Source organism: Lathyrus oleraceus, chromosome 2 (assembly GCF_024323335.1).
Source record: "Lathyrus oleraceus cultivar Zhongwan6 chromosome 2, CAAS_Psat_ZW6_1.0, whole genome shotgun sequence".
NCBI classification, from domain to species: Eukaryota; Viridiplantae; Streptophyta; class Magnoliopsida; order Fabales; family Fabaceae; genus Lathyrus; species Lathyrus oleraceus.
Genome location: NC_066580.1, coordinates 310,020,608 through 310,046,768, shown reverse-complemented (window position 1 = coordinate 310,046,768; position 26,161 = coordinate 310,020,608). Strand labels below are relative to the sequence as shown.

The window sequence follows — 26,161 nt, the reverse complement described above, 5'->3', positions numbered from 1 at the left end:
CTCTCCAGCTGGAGGATTATCCAATGTCTCTGGTTGAGTAGCGGCGGGATTCCTCTACATCATCTATCTGAGCTCTTGCTGTCCCTGAGCCACCCCTTGAACCACATCCATGAATTGGGTCATGCGGATCCTCATCTTAGCGAGCTCTGCTTGTACACCTTCCATTGCTCTCTGTTGATTCCTTCAGGTACCGTATCGGTGAATGCCTGAGTCAGCTATCCTGCTGATTGGAACACCAAACAACTGAGAACACTGCGGCAGTACCTGTTATGCAAGACATGCTATGGATATGCAAATGCAATGACATGTTTATCAAATCCAAAAGGTATTCTACCCCCTTGATTCCAGTCTCTCATCAGATAAAATATCCCTTTTAAAAAGTACCAGAAAAACCCCGACTAGAATCAAGAAGAAGATATAAACCCCACGGAAATGGATAAACATGTGTTAAATGATATGAATGCAGAATGATGTGATGCAATGATGTGAATGCAATGCAATGGCATGGAAATCAGGATTGCAAGATCCGCTTGAACATCTGTCAGGTTGCACTGTCTGAAGAGAAACCCACTGAAGAATATAATACAAGATCAAAGCTTTGCTCCAGAAAACCGGGTTGGTTGGAGGTTAAGGTTTCCTGAATTTAGCCCGCCCCTCACTGGTAGGTTCTAAGAACAGAAGTTCGTCAGCTTCAGCGCTTCAGTCGCGAATAATACGTTTACCACTGAAGGTTTGGTATTATTACGGGACAAAAGACCTCCATTGACTCCCCTCAACAGGACATCCTAATAGCAAGTTCCCAGTCTCGGGATCCTCGGATTGAGCAACGAGAATGCACCCACCAGAGCTAACATAATCACGTCTCGGAGGAGGGGCCTCGACTGAGTTCTCGGAAAATGGTCACCAGAGTCGACAATTTCTAGAGGAACATCCTGCCGTTACGGAACACCCGTAAGACATAATATATCCAAAAGAAACCTCTTCTGGGTGTGGTTCTTTACGAACGACTTAACGTAGCAACATGCCACGCAAGCCTCATGATTATCCACTCTAAAACCTGTGTGTACACTCAAGCCTGGGTAATGGGCTTATCTCTCATAGAACACCCCATCCCAACAAACAAACAAACAGATCCAACAGATACAACAGATGCATGCAAGCAGGTAAGCAAATATATGTACAAAAGCATGAACACCCAATAAACAAGAAATCACACAAGCTAGGAGGGACTCGCTTAGGGAAGATGGACCAGCAAGAGGTCAACTTCTATATGTCCCCAGCAGAGTCGCCAGCTGTCGCAACCTGAAAAATACAGTGTGCGAAAAAAACAACCGGCGAAAGAAAATGACAGAAGAGTCGCCACCGTGCGTTATTCATCCCAAAGGAGGGAAAGGAAACGCTCGAAGTAAACCTGAAAAAGGAAAGGACAAGACGGGGTCTCGCAACCAAATCTTGGGTTCGGGAGTCGGTTATGCGAAGGGAAGGTATTAGCACCCCTACGCATCCGTAGTACTCTACGGGATCCACTTTTGTAGTTCTTGTCTAAAGGGTGTGAGTTTATCTTGTGCTGTTTACCAAAAAAATGGGTTAAATGAAAATGTCTCGCACGGATGTCGCATCCACTGCATACGTATCTCATCTGAATAAAGTTTCTTGGATCTAATTCTGATTGACATGATGAAATGCAATGTATCTAATGTTAAATGACCTAAAAATGAATGCATGCATGAGGTGTAAAGCGTATGCTTCCAGGAAAAATGAAGGGTAAATTTTGGGGTATTACACTTCCTAAACATAGTAGCTTGATCAATGAGGAAATCAGACGGGAGACCTTGAATTCCACCTTTGGTAGTCATATGAGCACCAATAATAGATTCATCTATACGCAACAGATCAGCAATCTCTTGAGAAGAAGGAACTCTTTCCAAGCCACTAAACGACAACTGGTCTAGGATAGGTATGCCCACAAGATAGGCATACTCCTCAAGTGTGGGCAAAAGCTGGAAATTTGGAAAAGTGAATTCCAAGGGATCTAATACATAGGATGTCAAACTCCTTAACTCTTTCAAGTCGGGTTGTCTGAAATCATACTTCTTCGTATTCCTTCTTTGCTTATCCATGTCTAAAAATTTGCAAATAGACCTCTTAAGTTCCTTGAATAATAACATGGTGGAAGATATTTGCAAAGACTTCAAGATTGCACCTCATAATTCTTCTCCCTACAGACCGAAGATGAGGGGGGTTGTTGAAGCTGTGAATAAGAACATTAAGAAGATCCTTTAGAAGATGGTTGTGACATATAAAGATTGGCATGCGATGCTCCCATTTTCTTTGCATGGGTACCGTACATCCATCCTCACTTCAACAGAGGAAACCCTTTCTCTCTTGTATATGGTATGAAAGTTGTGATCCACGTGGAGGTTGAGATCCCATCATTACATGTCTTGATGGAAACCAAGTTGGCTGAAGTTGAATGGTGTCAGACCAGATATGACCAGCTAAATTTGATTGAAGAGAAGAGATTGACTACCATGTGTCATAGTCAATTATATCAACAGAGAATGAAAAAAGGCATTTGATAAGAACGTCAAGCCTCGTGTGTTCAGAGAAGATGACCTCATACTCAAGAAGATTTTATCTTTCAAACCTGATGCAATGGGGAAAATGGAATCCTAATTATGAAGGCCCATATGTTGTAGAGAGCCTTTTCAGGCGGTGATTTGATTCTTACAACTATGGATGGTGAATAGTTCATGCATCCTTTGAATGCCGATGTAGTCAAGAAATAGTTCACCTAGAAAATAAAAGAACAACTCGCTAAGTCGAAAACCCGAAAGGGCGACTTAGGCAAAAAATGAGCGTCTCGGTGGATTGAAAATCCGAAAGGGCGATCCAGGAAAAAATTAGAGACATAAAACATAAATTTTATCCCGGTAGATTGAGTACCCCACCTTGGGGCAATCTAGGCAAAAATTAGGGATTATGGCAAGTATCTTGATCTAAGAAGCAGTTTTGAGTAGTAATTTGGTTCTAGTTCATCATTTTCAACCGTAGACAAGAGCACAATGGATTTCAAAGTTGGTAGGGAGAGTAGTGATCATTATATTCAATGTAGACCTTTTCCATGTAAATTACCATTCTCAAACTTTGTAAAGATCCATGGAGTCCCGCCATTCGCGGACTACCATTCTATTAAATAAAGTGGAGCTTTTATCCAATTATTTCTATTCTTACTTACTTTTGTTAAATAAAATTGAATTTTTATGATGATAATTTTGAAATAAATTAATAATTATTTTTTATTAAAATAATAAAAGCATTCACTTTAAGAATAACCGATTTCAATAAGGAATGTCAACAGCAATCTGAGAAAAGGTAAGTCTAGAAGTGTGAAGCATTGGTTGTCCTCCCCAACAGTTCGTCATTTATTCCCAGCTTGGTCGATGAGTTTCTCCTTGAGTGGTTTCTTATTCCCAGTAGAGTTGGTAGGTCTCATGTCCAATTGAGCTGATGAGTGGTCCCTTTTGAAAATCCATGTTCCCTAACTAAGGTGCTCATGCTTTGTATCTCCCAGTTTGTGATTTGTGATTGGACCCCGAATATCCAGAACCTTTATTTGGTTTCTAGATCCCCTTTTTCATTTATTTGTGTTGCATAATCACGAGAGTTTCTCCCATGCGTGAGTCAGATCTGGTTATCTTTGCCTTGTAATTGTTTTTTTCATAATTTCCGAGAAGAATTTGATAATTATTGGGGAATGTTACGGTCTTTGGATTCTTCCAACAAGTCACAACATCCCCAACAGTTTGCTCAATTCCTCACTGAGATTTTTATCTCTTGTATTCCCCGACGGAGTTTTCCTTCTAATGGAAGTTCCCTCTGCCTGGAAGTATTTGGTTATGAGAAGAACTTTATTTTATCCCCTGCAAGGTTATCTCCCATTTAACATGGTATTGACTTAAAATTCCCTGCATTATTGACTTATCGGGAACCTTAGCCGATCTTTCTCTATCCTCGGCATGTTTGGTTGATTATCCTTCAGTAGTGCTCTCTCCCCTCAGAGTTTGTTGTGATTGATTGGAAGCATGTTCCCCATGACTTCCCCGACCAGAGTTGATTTATTCGGAGCTAGATTTATTTTCATCCATAACATATTTTCTCCAATTGTTGCTTTCATCTTGTTGAGATTAGCCGAGTGTTGTAGTGATGATTCAAATCTTTGTTATTTGTATCCTTTGTGCTATTTTGTCAGCATAATCATAATCATATACATGCATATTCACGCATAAACACAACATCAAATATTTCATTATGCATTTTTAGCGCATTGGTTTTTCTTCTGATCCCCTGCTTTGGTGATGATATTTTCCCATGCAGATTTGGTGTGTCTGTCCTTGTTTAATTGTAGAGTGTCAACCCCTTAGGTAGAAAGAGTTTAACCTTTCTCATTCCCCACTGAGTTATTTCCTCGTGGATGATTGTTATTTCATTTTCCTCCCCAGTTAATTATCTGGATGGAACCACTCCCCTTGAGTTATATCCTTATTGGGTTGAGTCTTGGTTTGACCGTTTCTTCTAGTTACTTCCTAGATAGATCTTTTGGTCTCCGAGAGTCTATTACCCAGTAATTGGTAATATTCTTCTTGATGTTGAGTATATTACTTTTGCCCAATACCCGGTAAAATGTAATCTACTTCCTTTGTTTTCCCCAGCGGATTCATTTTCACGTTTCCTCGGTGAGTCTATCCTTGATATGTTAATCCTAATTGGTGACAGATATTCTTCCTTTTTGATTTTCTACCCAGTAAAAAGGTAGTTGTAATCCCTACTTTTATTCCCTAGAGAGTTAATTCTTGATATGTTCACTTTAATTAGTGACGGATTTTCTCCTCTGTAAATGGTAGATATAAATCCTACTTTTCCCTTAGAGTTAATCATTGATATGTTCACTCTAACCAGTGACGGATTCTCTCTATTTTTGTGGTCTTCTTCCCCGTAACCGGTAGTTGTAAATCCCATTCCCTCTGATGAGTCTATCCTTGATATTTTCATCCTAACCGATGACGGGTATTCTCTGGTATTCTACCCAGTAACCGGTAGTTGTAATTCCTATTTCTCCCCGGCAGTTTATCCTTGATATGTTTACCCTAACAAGTAACAAATATTCTTCCTCTTTCCCCAGGTGGTCTATCCTTGATATGTTCATCCTAGTCGATGGTGAATGTCCTTCCTTTGAGTTTATCCTTGATATGTTCACTCTAACTAGTGACAGATACTCTCTTTTTGGTCTTCTGCCCAGTAATCGGTAGTTGTAAATCCTATTTGATTTCTCTCCCCAATAGGTTATTCTTACCCAGTAACCGGTAATGGATACACCTCTTTTGCCTCAGCGAGTCCTCCTTGATATGTTTACCATAACCGTAATGGATGTCCTGGTTCCAGAGTGTATTATCTTCTTACCCAGTAACCAGTAATAGATGGTATACCTCTTTTACTCATGCGTTGAAGTTCATTCTTCCCCAGTTGAGTTTCAGTGCGTATTTCCTCAATAAAATTTCCATTTCCTGTTTGGTTTGAGTATTTCAGCTTTGTTCTGTTCTACCTATTTCCCCTGCAGATTTCCCTGGTTCCCCAACCAAGTCTTTCCATCAATTTATTTTCATGGATATCCCTCGTGTCTCCCAGTAGTTTTTTAAGTCATAGCCTAGCCTACGCATAGCTTTTTATCCCCCAGAGTCTCTGTCTCCCCAATGAGTTTTCCTTAGGGAATGCATTATGCTCCTGTGGATTTTCAGTCTCTCCCATATTCGTTTCCTTTGTGGCAATATATTCCACACAAAGATTATTTTAACATTCATATCATATGCATCATGAGGTCTCTTAGGGACCAAAATTTGTTTCTAGAGGTTGTTATTTAAGTCCATTCTACTGAGTTGATACGAAGATTTTAACCTTCACATCCTCAGTTAGAATGTTCTTAAATAGGGGCAGCTGTATGACCCTAATTTTGACCCTAAGATCCCTCATGCTATCTCATCATATGAATTGGGTTTAGGATCAGACATTGGCATCCTCCTTACCCCTCATTCGTTGGGTTTCATTGGGAGATATCACCAAGCACATTTGATTGTATCATACTTTTTTTCATTATTTACTAACCAAAATGCCAAAAACATGTCTAGGTATAACTTAGTTTCTTTTGTAGGTAGTGTGTGCATCCACCAATGCCTCATCAAGCTCACAATTAGGGTTTGAGACCCTCAGTGCAAGGAGATTAATCAAGAGATGGTTCACATTGTTTCTAGACATCATTTATGGACCCCCATGATCTTCATTTATCATTTTGATTAATAATTCATCAAAAGTTTGAAGCTTGTTTGCCTTGGAAGCCCTAATTCATCTGGGTATCTTGTGTGACTTCCTCAGCAAGTTTCTTCAATAATTGATCAAATATTTCAAGGTATACTTCATATTACATCATCTTATGTATATATAATCCTCGATGAGTCCGAAAGATTAAGAAAACTTCAAGTTTGAAAGTAGGTTCAAGGTGGTTGACTAGAGAAAGTCAACTGGTCAAAACTGGGGTTCCCTAGACCCTATCTCCTAAATTTTTTGTCATATGAAAATGCTTCCAAGAGCACAGTTACTCTTTATGACATTCCAAACAACTTTCATGTTGGTATCAAGAGCTATTTTTTCTTGGAAAGTCATTTTATATGGTGAAAGATTATAGGTCATTTTGTTTGTGCCCTACTTATGAGGACAAATTCCAAGGACCATAACTTGCTCAATTTGTATGATATGAAGGCCATACAAGTTTCATGATCAATTTCGAGTTGTCCTCTCCAACTTTAATTCTTTTAGAAATGTCAAATTCAACTTGCAAGGGCATGTGCCAAGAGGAAACATTATAGGTCATTTTGGGTCATTACCATTGAACAAGCAATTTTCCCGAACTTCTAAAATGCATAACTCCATCATGCCAAACCCAAATAAGGTCAAATTTGTGAAAAAGTTGAAGAGGGATGAAATATCTACAACATTGATGAAGGAACTTTTTCCATTTGAAGCTCATAGCAAAAGTTATTCAAGGTGGAAGAATTGGTCATTTGACTTGGTACTTAGGAAATTTTCAAATATGTTTGATTTCTCAAACTTGCACCTCAAAATTCATCATGATCCAATCTCTAAATGGAAAAGTGTTAAACATGAAAGTTGTTCCCCTTGATGCCACCTTTTCAAAAAGTCCAAGATCGCCTCATTTGGACCAATATTGAGGGACTTGCGCATGGTTCATTTCATAGGTTTGTTTTGGCAAAATTTGAATCCAATTATCCATTTCCTTTTGCATGCTTACATGTTATTGCTGCAGGGTCAATTGTGCATGAACTGGAATGTAATAACATCATGAATTGGGCCGAAATCATTGCCCATGCATCCATGCACCAACTTGCTAATTTTGGAAAATTTTCAAATGGTGCAAAAATGAATCCCACTGCCTATTTAAACAAGCTAATTGCCTCAGAAATGACACACACACCTTGCCCAAGCTTTGCCAAGAGATCTCAGAACCTCACACCATAGAATTCTTTGCAGGTTTCTTTGAAATCGAGTTTGAATTTCACCTTATGTTTTGAAGTTCAAAGTCTAAGAATTCATTTCATTTTTCTTCTCAATTGGTCATTGCAAGCAAGAAGAGGAAGAATCAAGCAAATCCAGATCAAGATCAAGCTGAATTGAAGTTACCCGAAGGTGAAATTTTAGAAACTTCTCTTCTTAGATTCTCCCTAGCTTCTCAACTATTTTGATTGATTTTTGGTTGGCTGAAGTCCTACCAATGTAGGCAACAAGATTGAGTTGCCTTGAGGTCAAATCGAAGCAACTCGGATCATGAACCTCAAATTTCAAATCCATGTATCTTTCAATATACTTGGAATTGGATAAAGTGGAGATCAGATTTGCACTCCTGAGTATTTTTCCTTTAAAATCATGTCCTCACTTTTCATTTTTCTGGTGGTTTATGGTGGACCAGTCCGGTGATGTCCACCAGAGAAGATGATCGGAGCTAGGGCTTCGGTGGTGCGTTGGCACCTTCCAAACCATCATATCCCTTTGAAATGTTTTAATCCTAACCTTTTGTTTTGATTACTATGCGTGTGATGCAGTTGACTGAGGTGTTTGTGGAACGCGCGCGCTTGGCCATCAGATCTTCCACCTCAATTAATGAGGGAGATCAGATGACCCTTGATTTTTGGTATTTTCTGATTTTCTTTTAATTGCTCTTATTTTATTTAATTCATAATAAATCCATTTTTAATCCAAAAAATATGGCACTTTCAGCAAAAAAAATTAAATATTGCTCTCTTCCATATTCTGAATTAAAATTATTTTTTGGATTAATTTTGGTAATTTTCATGAATTAAATGTTTTTATGCATATTTTTAATTGTTTAAAAATAGTTCTGACTTTCTAAAAATTGTGAAATTTTCTGGCTAAGGTCCTTTGACCTAGGATAAATCCCTTGGCCATTTATTTGGTGTTTTAAAGGGATTTTAGGTTTTGTCCATATTAAAATGTATTTTAATTCATTTTTAATGTGATTTTTAATTGATTAAATGTTTAAAAATGTAGTTGAGCCATTTTTATGGTCTTGTGATGTTTGACTTTCTGTTTGGGCCTTGGTCATGATGGATTTGACTCTTGTTGGATCAAAACCATTGGATTTAGGGGATTGATGAAATATACATTTCATCTCCCGAGATGAATGAATGGTTTTGATCAGATGAAATTCCTCTCATGATCAATTTTTGTTTCTATCTCCCCCCTCTTCATCTTCATCCCTATTCTTCCCTATTCCCTCGTTTGACCAATGAAATCTCTAATGTCTAAAGGCTAATTGATTCATCAATGACCTTGTGTCAGATGAATCAATACAAGTATGACTGAGATAGGTTCCTCCCTTTTTTTGTGTGGTCTACTTTAGGAGTTTGGTTCTTTGTACCAAACCTCTAACAAGCATTAACACCTATATTTTTATTGCCCGACCACAGATAGTTGTGACTTCTACATAAGTCCAATTATGATTGCTTGACATATAGCTAAATTGGACCCTCAATGCATAACATTCTAGTAAGTGAGATTGTAAGTCTCCCATTCTTCATGGCATTGTATAGATAATTGACCTTTTTTCCTTTCATGGGAGATAGTGGCATACTTGTTGAATCATCCAAGTTGGAGCCCTTCTCATGGAAGATGTCTTGGTTGAAGGATTCATACTTGTGAATGAATGGTTGAGTGTTCTACAAAAAATGACTTAATCAATTAAAACTCACCACTAACATTTAACTAACCATTGACTAACTCATATCCATTATGCTTTTACCTTTACGTCATTTATTTTATGCAATTTAAATTTCAGTCATTTATCATCCATTGCCATTTACATTTCATATAAGTTGTTTATATTTCAAGTCATTTTCACTTTGCTCATTTGAGTCATATCTTGTGATTGTATATATTGTTTGCTTGCTTTTGGTTTCGTTTGTGGTCTTAGAACCTTAAAACATTAAATAACAAGAAAAACCCTAAAAAAACATTTGGTGAACTTGATCTGAACTTTTGGACTCGAGATTTGGCAACATTTCCTATGCTAAAAGACTTGGCAAATGCCAAAATTTTGAGACTGAGCTATCTTGAATTATGCCTTCATCTGATGCAAGACCTTGAGGATTTCTTTGATTCATTTGCAACTCTGTCTTTGTGCTTAATTTCTTATCTTGTTGTTTGTCTATGTCTGATGTTTTGTTCTGAGTTGATAAAGGAATATTTCATTTGATACATTGGAAGACAATGAAGACTGCTAGCTATTGGAGTACTTTCTTGGATATGGCTATCTTTATTTAATGCATTGGTTTTCACTTGATACTTGGATGTTGCTCATTGGTTATTGATTACTGCTTGATTAAAGTCCAAAGGAAATGAGTTTCTATATGACATGCTTGTTTGTTGGATTGCATCCCATTAGTCAGATCTTTTCAACTCTTAACTTTTAATTTGTGCTTAGGATAACCTCTTCATATCTTCCCACTTCTTTAATTTCAAATCTCTCTCTCTTTTCAAAACCTTCTTTGCTTGTGTTTTCAAACTTAGACATGTTTTAAATGAGCAGAGACTTTGGCATTATGCAAATGAATTTTCAAACTCTTTTTCTTAATCAAACCTGTGAATAAACTTAACCATATTGACTTTAATTTCAAAAGATAAAAAGAACTAACAACCCCATACAAATTTTTGGCTCTTATGCCTCTTTTACTTACACTTTTGTTAAAAGCAATTTACCAACTTCTTTGAAATTTTTACCATGAACTACGGGGTTTTGATCCCTCATTTTATGTTGGTATGTAGGCATAAGACCGAAGGTCTTGTCAAACACAAAAATATAATCAATGAATTCTTTTCTCATCCCCACACTCTATATTTTCTCAAATATCATTTATACCAAAAACACATGCACACACAAAAAAAGGGCTCCCTAGGAGTACATAGGACACTTTGGGTGCTAACACCTTCCCTTTGTGTAACCAACCCCCTAACCTGTAATCTCTGGCAATTTATTAGTTTTGATTTGAAAACTTCTTATCTTTGGGTTTTATTCGTAGTTTTCCCTTTTCCTTTAGAAACAAGAAAAACGCAGTGGCGACTCTCGTTTTATTGACGTTAACTTACCCATAGCATGAAGGTCATGAATTTACCGCTACAGAAAGATGACGGCTTGATGGAGAGTGAATTCGTGAGTTGTTGTGTCATGTAAGAAGAGGGAAGTATGGGCTACGCATGGTGGGCGGGGAAGTTGTAGTCGAGTATGGAGGGAGGTTGCAACCGCTGTTGGTTGTGGTTGCAGTCGTGGTTTTCCAACGCGGTTGGGTGTTGAGGAGAGTATGGAGAGAGAGTTTTATGGTGGAGGAAAGGCGTGATGAAGATGATGAGCAATAGATTGGTGTTTATGTGAGGAACGGGGGTGGCATCGTGAGTGCGGGAAGAGAGTGAAAAATGAGGATGAGTGAGAGTGAGGGTGAAAAAGGGGATTGAGGGAAGAGATGAGTGGCATAAATTGTTGAGGGAGTTTTAAGGGAAGAGAGGTGCGTGCATCGTGAGGGATTGAGAGTGAAGAAGAGTGGGGGAAGGAAGAGAGTGATAGAAAAATAAGAGAGTGAGGGAACAGAGAGAGAGAGAGAGAGAGAGAGAGAGAGAGAGAGAAGAGTTGAGTGAAGAATAGAAAAAACGAGAGTGAGAAATGAGCCTCAGCCACCAGAAAAGAAGAAAAATTAAAAAGTCAACCTTTTTTCTCTCCTTTATCTCTCTCTCTCTCTCTCTCTCTCTCTCTCTCTCTCTCTCTCTCGTGTGTGTGTGTGTGTGGTTGGGGATTTTGAAAACCGCATGCAACATACCATATGCTTGGTGTTTCCACATATTTACAAACCAATGTAAGTGTGAGTGGCCACATCGCATTAAATGAATGGATGACAAGAGATATTTTCAATTTTTATTTTATTTTTCTTTCATAAATTAATTAAATAAAATATAATTTCAAAAATTAATAAAAAATAAATGACACAATTAAAAATCAAACCAAAAACAAAATTAATTCTAAATAATCGGCCCGATTATTTTGACTAAAAAAATGAAATAAACGAATAAAAAAATAAAAATCATGCGCAAAAATGCTCGAAAAATTAAAATGACTGCCATATAATGATCAGTGCATAATAAACTTCTCAAAAACATACATGTTTTTGTCAAATTTTGAAATAGAAAACGGCCGATTAAAACACAGACGAATCAAAATGCGATCGAAAAATTAGCCGAAAAGTAAATTGAGCACATCAGATAAAACTATGTTAAACATAGATTAATAAAACTTATGTCTGCAAGCTTGATTTGAAAATTTTTGCCCGCTAATTTGACACACATTTGATAATTGATTCAACTGGTTTTCCTGTAGATCTGTAAATTTATTTCGATTGACATTCTAGGCATTATGCGGGACGGAATGCATGTTATGCTATGCAGAGATGCAACATCTATGATGAATGTATTGAATTTGTGATTCAGGGTCAAAATCAGGGTTTGACAGTTGCTCCTATTTAAGTATCTTCAACCAAAGAAATATGAAGCAGGACACTCTTCATATGATCATAGTGGGAGATAATTAAATACTAAGAATACTAGAATTTTGATCCTGAAATGCAAATGATATGATATGATATGATATGCATGGATGCAAGACTCTTTTTTTTTATTGATTTGATCTAATAGGGACATGATGAACCTTAACAGGATATTTCATATGAGTAATACAAGAGAGACATATATGTGGGGGATGATGGAGACAAAGTACTGGTGGCTAATGGGAAACAAAAATGAGGGTAAAAGCTCATTGGGGATAACAATCATGCTGAATAATAAACACACACTGACGAGGGTATTCAAAATGCAAGTTGACAAACAAAACCTTAGAATACAAGAGAATTCAGCGTTTGGGAGATTTTTGACAAGAAATACATCCCACACAAAGATCTGGAGCTTTCTAATAAGAAAATGTCCAATCAAACAAAAAGGAAATCCCTAAAACAGAATACACACATGACAAAATGGGGAGCTGTCTCACAAGAAAAGCATCCACACAAGAAATCTCGAGATTCTTCACAGAAATCCACTTAGAAGAAAACTTGGGAGTTTTCTGACAAGAAAAATGTCTAATCAAAGACTTAGGGGATTCATAACAATGAAATCAAACGTCCCAATGTTCTAGAGGTTTTCTTACAAGAAATACCCAAACAATAAAGGGGATTCCTAATAAGGAAATCAAAATTAGGACAAAGTCCGAGAGCTTTCTTACAAGAAAGTCATCCACACAAAAGATAAACATGGAGATTCTTCATAAAGAAATCATCCAAGATGAAATTCGGGAGTTTTATGACAAGAGAAATATCCACGCAAAGGCCACGATGATTCTTTATAAAGAAATCAATCAAGAAAAAAAGTCGGAGTCTTCTAATAAGAACGACATCGACAAATATGGGAATTCCTTAGAATGAAGAGTCATACATGACTTTCTAGAAAACATCAGGGAAAACAGGGTATAAAACTCTCTGTAGGTACCAACAAAAGTTGGACTTAGACCGTAAGCAATGGTTACAACCAGCTTGAAACGGATTGGTTCCAATTACAACTGGACTTTAAGGATGCCAATAACCATTGGACTTTAACAAATGCTGGTGACAACCAGACTTAAGATACAAATTACAATTGGATTTTAAAATAAAGATCTAGACACAATTGGACTTTAAGGATGATGCCTATGACAATTGGAGTTGGAAACAATGTTGGTGATAACCAGACTTAAGGTACCAATTACAATTTGATTTTGAAATAGAATGCCAGTCACAACTGGACTTTAAAGGATACCAGTGGCAACTAGATTTAAAAACAGAATGCTAGTTACAACTGGACTTACAAGGATACCAGTGACAACTGGATTTTAAAACAGAATGCCAATTACAACTGGACTTAAGATACCAATTACAATTGGATTTTAAAATTGTGCCAATTACAACTGAACTTTAAAGGATACCAATAAAAACTGGATTTTGAGAATGTGCCAGTTACAACTGGACTTTAAAGTATATCAATAATAATTGGATTTTGAATAGCAAAGTGCTAGTTACAATTGGACTTAACAGGATACCAGTGACAAATGGATTTAAGCCAACGACCCAGTTAGAACTGGACTTAAAAAGGCACCAGTGGCAATTGGATTTAAGACAACATGCCAATTACAAACAGACTTAAAAAGGCACCAGTGATAACTGGATTTTGAGAACGAAGGCCAATGAAAATTTGGTTCTGTAGGGGATGTCGTAACAACTAGACTTTTTAAAATAGATGTTGGTGATAACTAGACTTTAAAGAGATACCAATTATAACTAGATTTGAAAGACATATGCTGATAATGATCAGACTAAACAAGCGATGCTAATGACAACCGGACTTAGGGTACTAATGACAATTAGATTTTAATACCATGGGTCAATAACAATTGGACTTTAAAAGAGTAAATATGGCAACAACCAGGCTTGGAAGATGATGCCCGTGACAATTGAACTTTGGATGTCAATGACAATTGGACTTTGAATACAGGATACCAGTTACAACTGGATTTTAAAAGATACATGCTGGTAATAACCAAACTTTGGCTACCAATAACAATTGGAGTTTGACAAATGGTTCCAGTAACAATTGGACTTTGAACCGTGCCAATAACAATTGGACTTTGAATACCAATGAAAAATGGATTACAAAAAACGGATTCCAATAAAAATTGGACTTTGGGATGATACCAGTGAAAAATGGGTTTTGAAGATGATGCCAGTGAAAAATGGACTTAAAAAGGGACGTCAGTGACAATTGTACTTTGAAACAATACCAGTAACAACTAGAACTCGAGGATAAAGCTATGACAACTGGATTTGAAAACAGATACTTGTAACAACTAGCTTTTGAATGGGATGATAAGGACAACTGGACATATGGGATTACCAATAAAAATTGGGTTTCAAAACAATGCCAATGACAATTAGACTTTGGACATACCAATAACAATTGGATTTGCAAGCAATGCCAGAAACAAGTGGAGTTTTAGGAGAGTGCTAATAACAATTGGACTTGAAATGTCAGTGACAACTGGACTTCACTGAATTCCAGTAACAACTGGACTTCAAAGAATGCCAGTAACAACTAGACTTAGGGATCAAGGGATAATAATCAACAACGAGACCTGAGATGATGCAAATGAGCACGAAGTACACTTCAGGTTATGCATCGTTTGAATTTTGCTTCTATGCATGATATATGAATGATCATGATATGCAAATGCTGACATTATGCAGACTGGGAGTTTATAATGGCTTTATAGAGGTTATGAATCCTCAACACCGATAACTCAAACCAAGTTTCATGATAAATGCACTCAAAGGAGAATCTATCAAGCCCGACAGTTAAATGGCTCAGGGGTCCTTTCGGAGGATTGATGAATTGTACTCCATGGAGATTACTGTTGATTATCTAGGAGAAGTCTTGCAACTTGAAACTTGCGGGGGAAATGAAAGATTTCCTTTCAATATTCTCAATGTGTTGAAAATTATTTTTAAGTTCAAAATTCATTATTAACAAATAAATGACAAATAATAGTATTTATTCAAGAATGGTAGCACACAAATGGTGTAACTCCATCGAATTTTACAAATTTGAAAATTGAAATGGGAAAAGGTTTACATTGAATCACAATGACCACTACTATCTCTAATAACAATGATTCCACAAAAACTTGCTTCTGAAGGGAGCAAATGGATTGATCTTCCGCCTTTGGCTCTTATGTGTTGATCAATTTTCTCTGATACAGTCTTTACCTTTTGTCCCTAACTTTTTCCTGGACCTCCCTTTTGGATTTTCAATCCACCGAGACATTTTTTTATGTGCCTAAGTTTCCTTTTCATGTTTTCAACTTAGCAGGTTTTTGTAGCGGTAAATTCGTGACCATCAAGCTATGGATAAACTTGACATCAGTAAAACCAGAGTCGCCACTGTGCTTTTATTGTTTCCAAAGGAAAAGGGAAAAGTACGAACAAAACCCAAAGATTAGAAGTTTTCAAATCAAAACTAATAAAATGCCAGAGATTACAGGTACGGGGGTTGGTTACACAGAGGGAAGGTGTTAGCACCCAAAGTGTCATAGGTATTCCTAGGGAGCCCTTTTTGTGTGCATACATTTTTGGTATAAATGGTGTTTGATGAAATTAAAGAGTGTGGGGATGAGAAAAGAATTCACTGATTATATTTTTGTGTTTGACAAGACCTTTGGTCTTATGCCTACGTACCAACATAAAAATGAGGGATAAAAACCCCGTAGTTTGTGGTAAAAATTTCAAAGTTGGTGAATTGATTTTAAAAAAAGTTTAAAAAGAAAAAGGTACAAAAAGGCCAAACATTTGAATTGATTTGTTAGTTCTTTTTGTCTTTTTGAAATTTAAGTCAATATTGTTAAGTTTATTTACAAGTTTGATTTAAGAAATTTTTTAAAATTCAATGGCATAAGGCCAAAGTTTCTAATCATTAAAACATGTATAAGTTTAAAATCACAAGCAAAGAAAGTTTTTGAAAAGAGGGAGATATTTCGAAATTAAACAATTGGGAGAAGATGAAGAGACTACCCAAAGTAAAAATTAAAAGTTTAAGAGTTGAAAAGGTCTGGCCAATAGGATGCAATCCAACAGACAAGAATGTCATATAGAAACCCATTTTCCTTTAGACTTTGACAAGCAATAAGCAATAAGAAATTAGCAATATCCAAGCATCATATGAAGGCCAAGGCATCAAATAAAGATAGCCATAATACCCAAGCAAGCATTCCATTAGCTAGCAGTCTTCAATATCTTCCAATGTAGCAGATGAAATGTCCCTTGATCAATTCAAAACAATCATCAAACATAGGCAAGAATAAAAATATAACAGTTAAGCACAAAGACAGAGTAGCAAATGAATCAAGGGCACTCAAGTTCTTGCATCAAATGAAGGAACTAGCAGAGATAGCCCAGTCTCAAATGTTGGCATTGGCCAAGTCCTTTAGCACATGGAATGTTGCCTAGTTCTAAGTCCATAGGTTCATATCAAATCCCAACAGTCCAACCAAATATTTTTTAGGTTTTTTTTTGTTATTAGGTGTCTTAAGGTCCTAAGACCATAAATAAAATCAAAACAAACACACAATATATACAATCACAAGATATGGCTCAAATGAGCAAAGTGAAAAAGACTTGAAACATAAATAAGTTGCATGAAATGTAAATGGCAATGAATGGTAAAGGTACTGAAAATTAAATTGCATAAAGTAAATGACTTGAAAGAAAAGCAACATTAATAAGAAGTAAGTTAACGATTAGTCAAATGTTAGTGATGAGTTTTATTTAATTAAGTCATTCTTTGGAGAATACTCAACCGTTCATTCACAAGTATGAGTCCTTGAACCAAGACATCATCCATGAGAAGGGCTCCAACTTGGATAAATCAACAAGTATGCCACTATCTCCCACACAATACCATGAAGAATGAGAGACTTACAATCTCACTTACTAGAATGATATGCCTTAAGGGTCAAATTTAGCTCTATGTTAAGCAATCGTAATTGGACTTATGTAGAGGTCACAACTATATGAGGTCGGGCAATAAAAATATAAGTGTTAATGCATTTTAGAGATTTGGTAAAAAGAACCAAATTCCTAAAACATACCATACACTAAAAGAAATGGGAATTACCTATCTCAGTCAGACTTGTGTTGATTCATCTGACACAAGGTCATTGATGAACCAACTAGCATTTAGACATTAGAGAGATCGTCGGTCAAAAGAAGGATTGGGAAAGAATAAGGATGGAGATGAAGAGGGAAGGGGTAATAGAAACACAAATTGATCATGAGACGAATTTCATTTGATCAATACCATCCATTCATTTTGGGAGATGAAATATACATTTCATCAATCCCCTAAATCCAATGGTATTGATCAAACAAAAGTCAAATCAACCATGACCAAGTCCCAAACAGAAAGTCAAACATCACAAGACCATAAAAATGGCTCAACATAATTTTTAAACATTTAGTTAATTAAAAATCAAATTAAAAGGGAATTAAAATGCATTTTAAATTGAACAAAACCTTAAATCCCTTCAAAACACAAAATACATAGCCAAGGGATTTATTCTAGGTCAAACAAGGTCAAAGGACCCTAGACAAAAAAATTCATGATTTTTGTAACGTCAAAAGTATTTTTAAACAATTAAAAATATGCACAAAAACATTTAATTCATGAAAAATATCAAAATTATCCAAAAAATAATTTTAATTCAAAATATGAAAGAGAAAAATATTTAAAGATTTTTGGTGAAAGTCCCATATTTTTTGGATTAAAAATGAAATTAATATGAATTAAAAAAAAGGGATTAAATGAAAAATCAGAAATAAAATAGAAATTAAAAAAAAACAAGGGCCATCAGATCTCCCTCATTAATTGAGGTGGCATATCTGATGGCTACGCACTAGAGTGCACCAAACACCTCAGTCAACGCATGCACACCAATAGTAATCAGAAAGGAGGATTGAGATTAGAACGTGGACATGAGATCAGAGGGTTGGAACCTTGCCAACACATCACCAGAGCCCTAGCTCCGGTTGTATTCTCCGGTGGATCTCACCGGACTGGTCCACCATCAACCACCACTAAAATAAAAAGTGAGTACACTATTTTAAAGAAAAATGCTCAAGAGCTGGAATCTGGCCTTAATTTCACCCAATTCCAAGCATATTGAAAGATACGTGGATTTGAAGTTTGAGGTGCATGATCTGAGTTGCTTCGATTTGGCCTAAAAACAACTCAATCTTGTTGCCTACATTGGTAGGACTTTAACCAACCAAAAATTAATTGAAATAATGGAGAATTGAGAGAGAATCGAATAGAGAATGTTTCACAAAATTCACCTTCTATTTACAATGATGAAGCTCAATTTGGATCTCAATTGGCTTGGGCTTGCTTCTACTTGCTTGCAGGAGATGAAAGGGATGATCAAAATGCTTGGATCCTTCGAGTTTCAATCCCAAAATAGAAGTGGAATTAAAGATCGATTTCAAGTGAAATGCTCAAGTTTATCCTATCAATGGAGGTTAGGGAAGATGCAGTTTAAAGCTTGGGCAAAGGGGTTCTTTTTCTGATCACAATGGCAATATATTTATAGGGTTTTGCATTCCTTTTCACACACTTGAAAATTTGGCCAAATTTAGAAATGATGGTGCATGCTTGCATGCCCGCGTGATAGGCCCATGAAATGATTGGAAAAGGTCCACAAATGTGCATGAATGATGCTGAAAGCTGAACACGAGGCCATGCAATTGTAATTTAAGTTTGGTAATGAAATTCATCCAAATGGGACCATGAAAAGTAACCATGTGCAAGTCCTTGTAAAATGCTCCAAATGCCATGATCTTAGACTTTTTGGAAAGGTGACATCAAGGGGAACAACTTTAATGTTGAACACCTTTCCATTTGGAGCTTGGATCATGATGAATTTTGAGGTGGAAGTTGGAGAAATCAAACATAATTGAAAATTTTCTAAGTACCAAGTCAAATGACCACTTCTTCCTCCTTGAATAACGTTTGTTATGAGCTCCCAAATGAAAATGGTTTCTTCACCAAAATTTTAGCCATTTAATCCCTATTTAATTTGGTCACAAATTTGACATCATTTGGATTTGGCATGAGGGAGTTATGTATTTTAGAAGTTTAGGAAAGTTGCTTGTTCAATGATGATGGCCCAAAATGACCTATAATATTTCCTCTTGGAACTTTCCCTTGCAAGTTGAATTTCACATTTCTCAAAGAATAAAAGTTGGAGAATACATCTTGATTGATCATGAAACTTGGATGGACTTCATATCATATAAATTAAGCAAGTTATGGTTCTTGGAAGTTGACCTTCCAACTAGGGCACATACAAAATGACCTATAATATTTTACCATAAAAAATGAATTTCCAAGAAAAAATAGATATTTATGTCAACATGAAAGTTGTTTGGGATGTAATAAAGAGTAACTTGTCTCTTGGAATAATTTTAATATGACAAAAAGCGTAGGAGATAGGGTCTAGGGAACCCCAGTTTTGACTAGTTGACTTTCTCTGGTCAACCTCTTTGAACCAACTTGCAAACTTGAATTTATCTTGATATTTAGAGCTCATGGAGGATGATATGTGCTTGAGATGATGTATGATGAGGTATCCCTTGATATATTTGACCAATTATTGAATAAATTTGATGAGGAAGTCACACAAGATACCCAGATGAATTAAGGCTTCCAAGGCTAACAAGCTTCAAACTCTTGATGAATTATTGATCAAAATGACAAATAATGAACATGGGGATCCATATATGATGTTTAGAACAATTGTGAACCATTCCTTGATTGATCTCTTGCTATGATGATCTTAAACCTAGTTGTGAGCTTGATAAGACATTGGTGGATGCACACACTATCTATAAAAGAAACAAAGCTATACATGGACATGTTTTTGGTGTTTTGGTTAGTAAGCAAAAGAAAATAAAGTATGATACAATCAAATATGCTTGGTGATCTCTCCCAATGAACACCTAATGAATAAGGGGTAAGGAGGATTCCAAGGTGTGATCCCAAAGCCAATGCAAATGATGAGATAACATGAGGGATCTTAGGATCAAAATTAGGGTCTTATAGTTTTTGTTAGGCATAGTATCTTTTGACAGAATCAGAGTTCATGAGGTGCGTGAGCTCTTTGCCCATCCATATTTATGAGAAACAGAGCATGTTCAGAGTATGCTTTCTTTATAACATATCCACCTTCATAATTAGGGGTCCACTTCTCACATGAATCCTTGTGTACGGGAAAGATCTTCTTGAGCAAGAGATCCCCTTCCTTGAACTGTCGAGGATGAAACTTCTTGTTAAATGCTCTCTTGAATCATTATTGGTACAATTTTCCATGGCACAAAGCGGTCATACACTTCTCGTCCATGAGGTTGTGTTGATCACAAATGTTCTGGATCCATTCAGCTTCATCTAGCTTGGTCTCCATCAAAATTCTCATTAAGGGTATTTCTACTTCGAATGGGAGAACTGATTCCATCCTATAGACTAAGAAGAATGGGGTTGCCCCTATTTAAGTGCGGACTGAGTTAAAATATACATGCAATGCAAAGGGTAGCATCTCATGCCAATCCTTGTAGGTCTTCACCATCTTTTGCAGGATATCCTTAAAATGTTTTTCTTGGCGACTTCAACAACGCCTTTCATCTTCGGACGATATGGAGAAGAATTATGGTGGTCAATCTTGAAACTTTCACATAAATGTTTCATTGTCTTATTGTTCAGGTTTGACCCATTATCGTTGATGATCTTGCTTGGAACTACATAGCGACAAATAATCTCCTTCTTAATAAAATGGGTAACCACTTGTCTTATCACCTTGGTGTAGGAAGTAACTTTTACCTAATTGGTAAAGTAATCAATGGAAACCAGGAAGAAGCGATGACCATTAGAAGCTTTAGGCTCTATGGCGCCAATCATGTTGATTCCCCACATTGAGAAAGGCCAAGGGATTCCAAAACATTCATCAACATTGGCGATACATGTACTTTGTCAACATAAATTTGACATTTGTGGCATTTTCTTGCATAGCTTAAACAACCAGATTCCATGGTAAACCGGTAATAACCATCAATCAAGATCTTCTTGGCCATGGTGGCCAAGGTGACCACTTGTTGATATGGAACTTGATAAGTTAGAGTCCTTGCTTGGACGACTGTTGTTGCATTAGTCTTGCCTTCTCTTTTCTTTCCATAAGGGACGAAGGGTTTCTTGGTCACACCGGATGTACTTCCAAAGTTTTCAATTTTACCCATCTTGATCATGTTCTCGATCCTTTCACCGGGAAATACCAAATAAGGGAATCCGGAGGAGGTACTTCCAACCATTATATCAAGGTACGAGTGATAACGCAAAAACGTATCGTATTTTTGGCTCCATATGCATTGTTTTTTACTCGATTAACACTTATTATTACACAATATTTTATGTTTATTACAGGTATTTATCGATTAAAAGATTTACCGCAAGAAAAATGGAAGATAGCAAAAAGGAAAGAAAAAAGGCAACAAATGAGAAGAAAATGAGGTTTCCATAGGGATAATTGGCCACCAAAGCAAATGGGCGTGTGACGCCCATTATCCAAAGAGTGTGGCGCCCGCCACAGTGGGCCAAGAGGGAGGTGGCGCCCGCCACCAACCCTTGAGAAGTGGTGGGCAGTTACTACAAAAGTGGCGCTCGCCAGTCATCATGAAGTTAGGGTTGTGGCAACTGCCACAACCTAGTCTTCCTATTTTTCCTCCACTTTTTTAACCACGATTTCCACTACTTTTGCTACAAATGAGGAATATGGAAAGGATATAAAAAAGACCTCCCAGACTAGCACGGACGGACTCTCTCTTCTTCCAGTTTTTAGTTTACGCTTAATTATTTTCAGCACTATTTTTCTTGTAGTTTTCGAGGATGTCTTTGTCCATTGTAGAAGTGATAGTTTCTCCATATCGGGGACTATTACGGTATTATTATTTTTTATGCATTTGGGATTCAATTGTAATGTATTCATTGCTAAAGCCTGCCGGAATTATTTAATCGAAGATTCAAGATTCAGTTACAGTTCTTAAATTGCAATCCAGGTTTATTATTGATTACTGTTTTATTTATTTATTCCTTACTGTATGTTTAATTCCCCAATTACCATGTCTGTTACCGGATCTATGTCCGGCTAAACCCTTAGGTATCGGTATGTAAAGACCGTCGAAACGACGGGATTCAATAAACATTTGGTGTTAGTTTTTACAAAACTTATTTTTCCGGTTTTAGTTTCTTATTTTAATCAAACTGTTTTTCGTACGATAGTACAAAACAAACTAAGGTTACGGTCAACAAGAACGAGAGTTTGAGATTTTAACGAGATAGCTGAAACTAAGCATTAATCCTAAACACAGCTAGAGCGCTTTAGGTTTAATTAGACTTTATCTATATTCAAAATATACTTTTAAATTCAAAATGAGACCGCGAGAGCCAAGCATTCTGGTTTAGGAGTATGGTTAGAGTCAATAAAAACGAGAGTGTGAGACTAAGTCCTTTCTATAAATAATTTCTACTGAAGAATATTTTAACCAATAAGATTACACCAACTATCTATCGAATCCCCGAAGTTTGATGTATTACATACCGATATCCCCTATATCTTATATCCTCATCTTTATTTCTATTTACGTTATAGTTACTTCTCTTCATCGCTCCAATCATAGAACAATCATCATCCTTAGATTTACATAGCAACATTAGACCACGATACGTTCGATTATTAATCCTTCTGGGTTCGATAATCTTTAAAACTACGCGATAGGACTGCGCACTTGCAGTCACGATTCGTATAGACTTACTAAGTCGCGATCAAGCTTTTGGCGCCGTTGCTGGGGACTAATTTAGTCGATACCGTAACTCTAGCGTTACCTAGTATGGACTAAGGAAAAAAAATTCTTTTTCCCTTTCTACATCTATCTAGTGTATGCCAAGTACTCGCTCTCAAGGAGAGAAATTAAAGTTATAACTCGACGAACCCGAGCGTTATCTTAGATTAGAACACCAGATACGAGACTTGATACGGCAACATCGTATCAAGCTAAATCTTCCTGACCTTAACATTCCTACTTCTGCATCAGTTGTTCAACAAGAGATGGCAGAACTAGTGCAAAACCGTCCTCTTAAGTATTATGCAATCCCTTCATAGGATGAACCTCATAACAACATCGTTGCCCCTGCGATTGAAGCCAACAATTTCGAGCTAAAACCCTCACTGTTGTCAGTCGTACAGTAAAACCAATTTTTAGGTAGTCCCACGGAGGACCTGAACCTACACTTGTCAGTATTTTTTCAATACGCAGACACGGTGAAAGTGGATGGTGTCAGCTCAGAAGCTATAAGACTCTGTCTTTTCCCATTTTCATTAAGAGATAGAGCTAGGGCTTGGCTCCAGTCTCTACCATCCAACTCTGTCACTACAAGGAACGAGTTGAAGAAAGTCTTCTTAGCCTGATATTTTCCATCTAGCAAGAAGGCTATGCTAAGAGCCCAAATAAACGGGTTTAAACAAAAGGATAATGAATCACTTTTTGAAGCTTGGGAGAGATACAAAGACATGATGAGGTTATGCCCACATCAAGGTCTAGAAGAATGGATGATCATTCACACCTTTTATAATGGTCTTTTGTACAATACAAGATTGATAATAGATGCCGCCGCAGGTGGCGCACTGATGGATAAACCATACAACGAGGTCTATCAACTCATTGAAAGTATGGCCCGGAATCATTACCAATGGGGAAGCGAAAGAACCTCTATAAAGAAACCTCAACCAAAGGGCGGCATGTACAAATTAAGTAGTCTTGACCATGTCAACACCAAGGTAGATGCCCTGACCCATAAGATAGACAGCTTGGCCATAACACCAGCACCCACCGTGGCTACCGTAGCACCAAACTGCATGATATGCGGAGTTCAAGGGCATACTGCCCCAGAATGTCAACTCTTGACAGGAATCCTCACTGACCAGGTGAACTATGTTCAAGGAAACCCCTACTTAAATACCTATAACCCAGGTTAGAAGAACCATCCTAACTTCTCGTACAAAAATAATAATTCATTGTATGCGCCTAACCAAGCACCTGCTGTACCACCAGGATATCAAAAAGCTGCCACAAACACTCAAAATGCTCCTAGGAAATCAAACTTAGAAATAATGATGGAAAACTTTATATCTACCCAAGCCTAAACAAATAAAGATTTCTTAAATCAAAAGATACACACCAGTGAGCAAATCAAGCAATTAGCGAACAAGGTAGACTCATTAGGCACTCATAACAAAATGTTGGAAACGCAAATCTCACAAGTGCCTCAACAACAAGCACCTACCGCTGCTCCTGCATGCACATTTCCTGGAGAGCCGCAACCAAACCCGAAAGGTCATGCAAATTCTATTATACTATGAAGTGGGACAGAACTAGACCGACCAACCCTATAACTCAAAACCCATCCATGCATCAAGACCCAGGTAAGGTAACTGAGAAGGAAGACGAACAAGAGGAAGATATAAACGAAGAGGCCGTAGAGAAAGAAGAACCTTATGTGCCTCTACCACCGTATAAACCCCATATCCCTTATCCTCAAAGACTTGTTAAATCTAAAAGTGTAGGGCAATTTAAAAAATTCGTAGAGCTTCTAAAACAATTGAATATCATAATACCATTTACAGAAGCCATAGTTCAAATGCCCTCATATGCTAAGTTTCTCAAAGAAATCTTATCTAACAAGAAGAATATAGAGGATAACGAAACTGTTACACTTACCACTGAGTGTAGCGCCATAATACAAAACAATATGCCTCCTAAGCTGAATGACCCATGTAGTTTCTCCATACCCTGTGTAACCGGAAAGTTTGTCATCGACAAAGCTTTATGCGACTTAGGAGCCAGTATTAGTTTAATGCCCTTGTCCATATGTGAAAGGCTAAAAATGGGAGAACTAAGACCTACGAGGATGTCCGTACAACTTGCAGACCGTTCTGTTAAATTTCCCGTAGGTATGCTAGAAATCATTCCAGTGCGCATAGGACAATTCTATATTCCTACAAATTTTATAATCATGGATATAAAAGAGGATTCCAACATCCCATCATATTAGGAAGACCATTCCTAGCTACAGTTGGAGCTATTATAGATGTTAAGAAAGGCAAGCTAACCTTCGAAGTTGGTGAGGAAAAGGTCGAATTCGTTTTGACGCAATTCCTAAAGGCACCAGCTATAGACGACACCTGTTTTCTACTAGATGTCAATGACGAATGCATAAGAGAAATGGAGAATGAACAAATATCATACTTCGAAATCCTGAAAATTCCAAGGCCTCCTACTTTTGAAGATAGAAATTTAAGTAAGGAATACCAAGATGACAGTCTAAGCGAATGCCTAGCACTAATGCCCGATCATATGCCTTGCCCAAAGAAACCAGCCCTAGAACTTAAGACGTTACCCAAAAATCTAAGGTACGAATTCCTAGACACTGAACTTGAGCGGCCCGTAATCGTAAATGCAGACTTAGGGCAGATAGAGACCCAAAAGCTTCTACATATTTTAAGAAAATACCCAACTGCTTTAGGCTACAATATCTCAGATCTAAAAGGAATAAGCCCTTCCATATGCATGCATCACATAATGCTAGAGGAAGACAGTAAGACCATTAGAGAACACCAAAGAAGGATAAATCCCATTCTGAGTGATGTAGTAAAGAAAGAAGTACAAAAGCTGTTAGAAGCAAGTAATATCTACCCAATATCCGATAGTCAATGGGTCAATCTAGTGCATGTAGTACCAAAGAAGGGAGGAATCACAGTTGTTAACAATGAAAAAGGAGAATCTATAGCACAAAGAGTGGTTACTGG

General features: G+C 37.0%; 1 non-coding gene across 1 annotated transcript; it reads right to left on the bottom strand.

Annotated features, from left to right (window-relative positions):
* Positions 1-23,788: 23,788 nt before the first annotated feature.
* LOC127124051 (small nucleolar RNA R71) lies at positions 23,789-23,895 on the bottom strand. The gene has a single exon (XR_007803694.1). It is a non-coding gene; the product is annotated as a small nucleolar RNA R71 (small nucleolar RNA).
* Between the last annotated feature and the right edge of the window lie 2,266 nt (positions 23,896-26,161).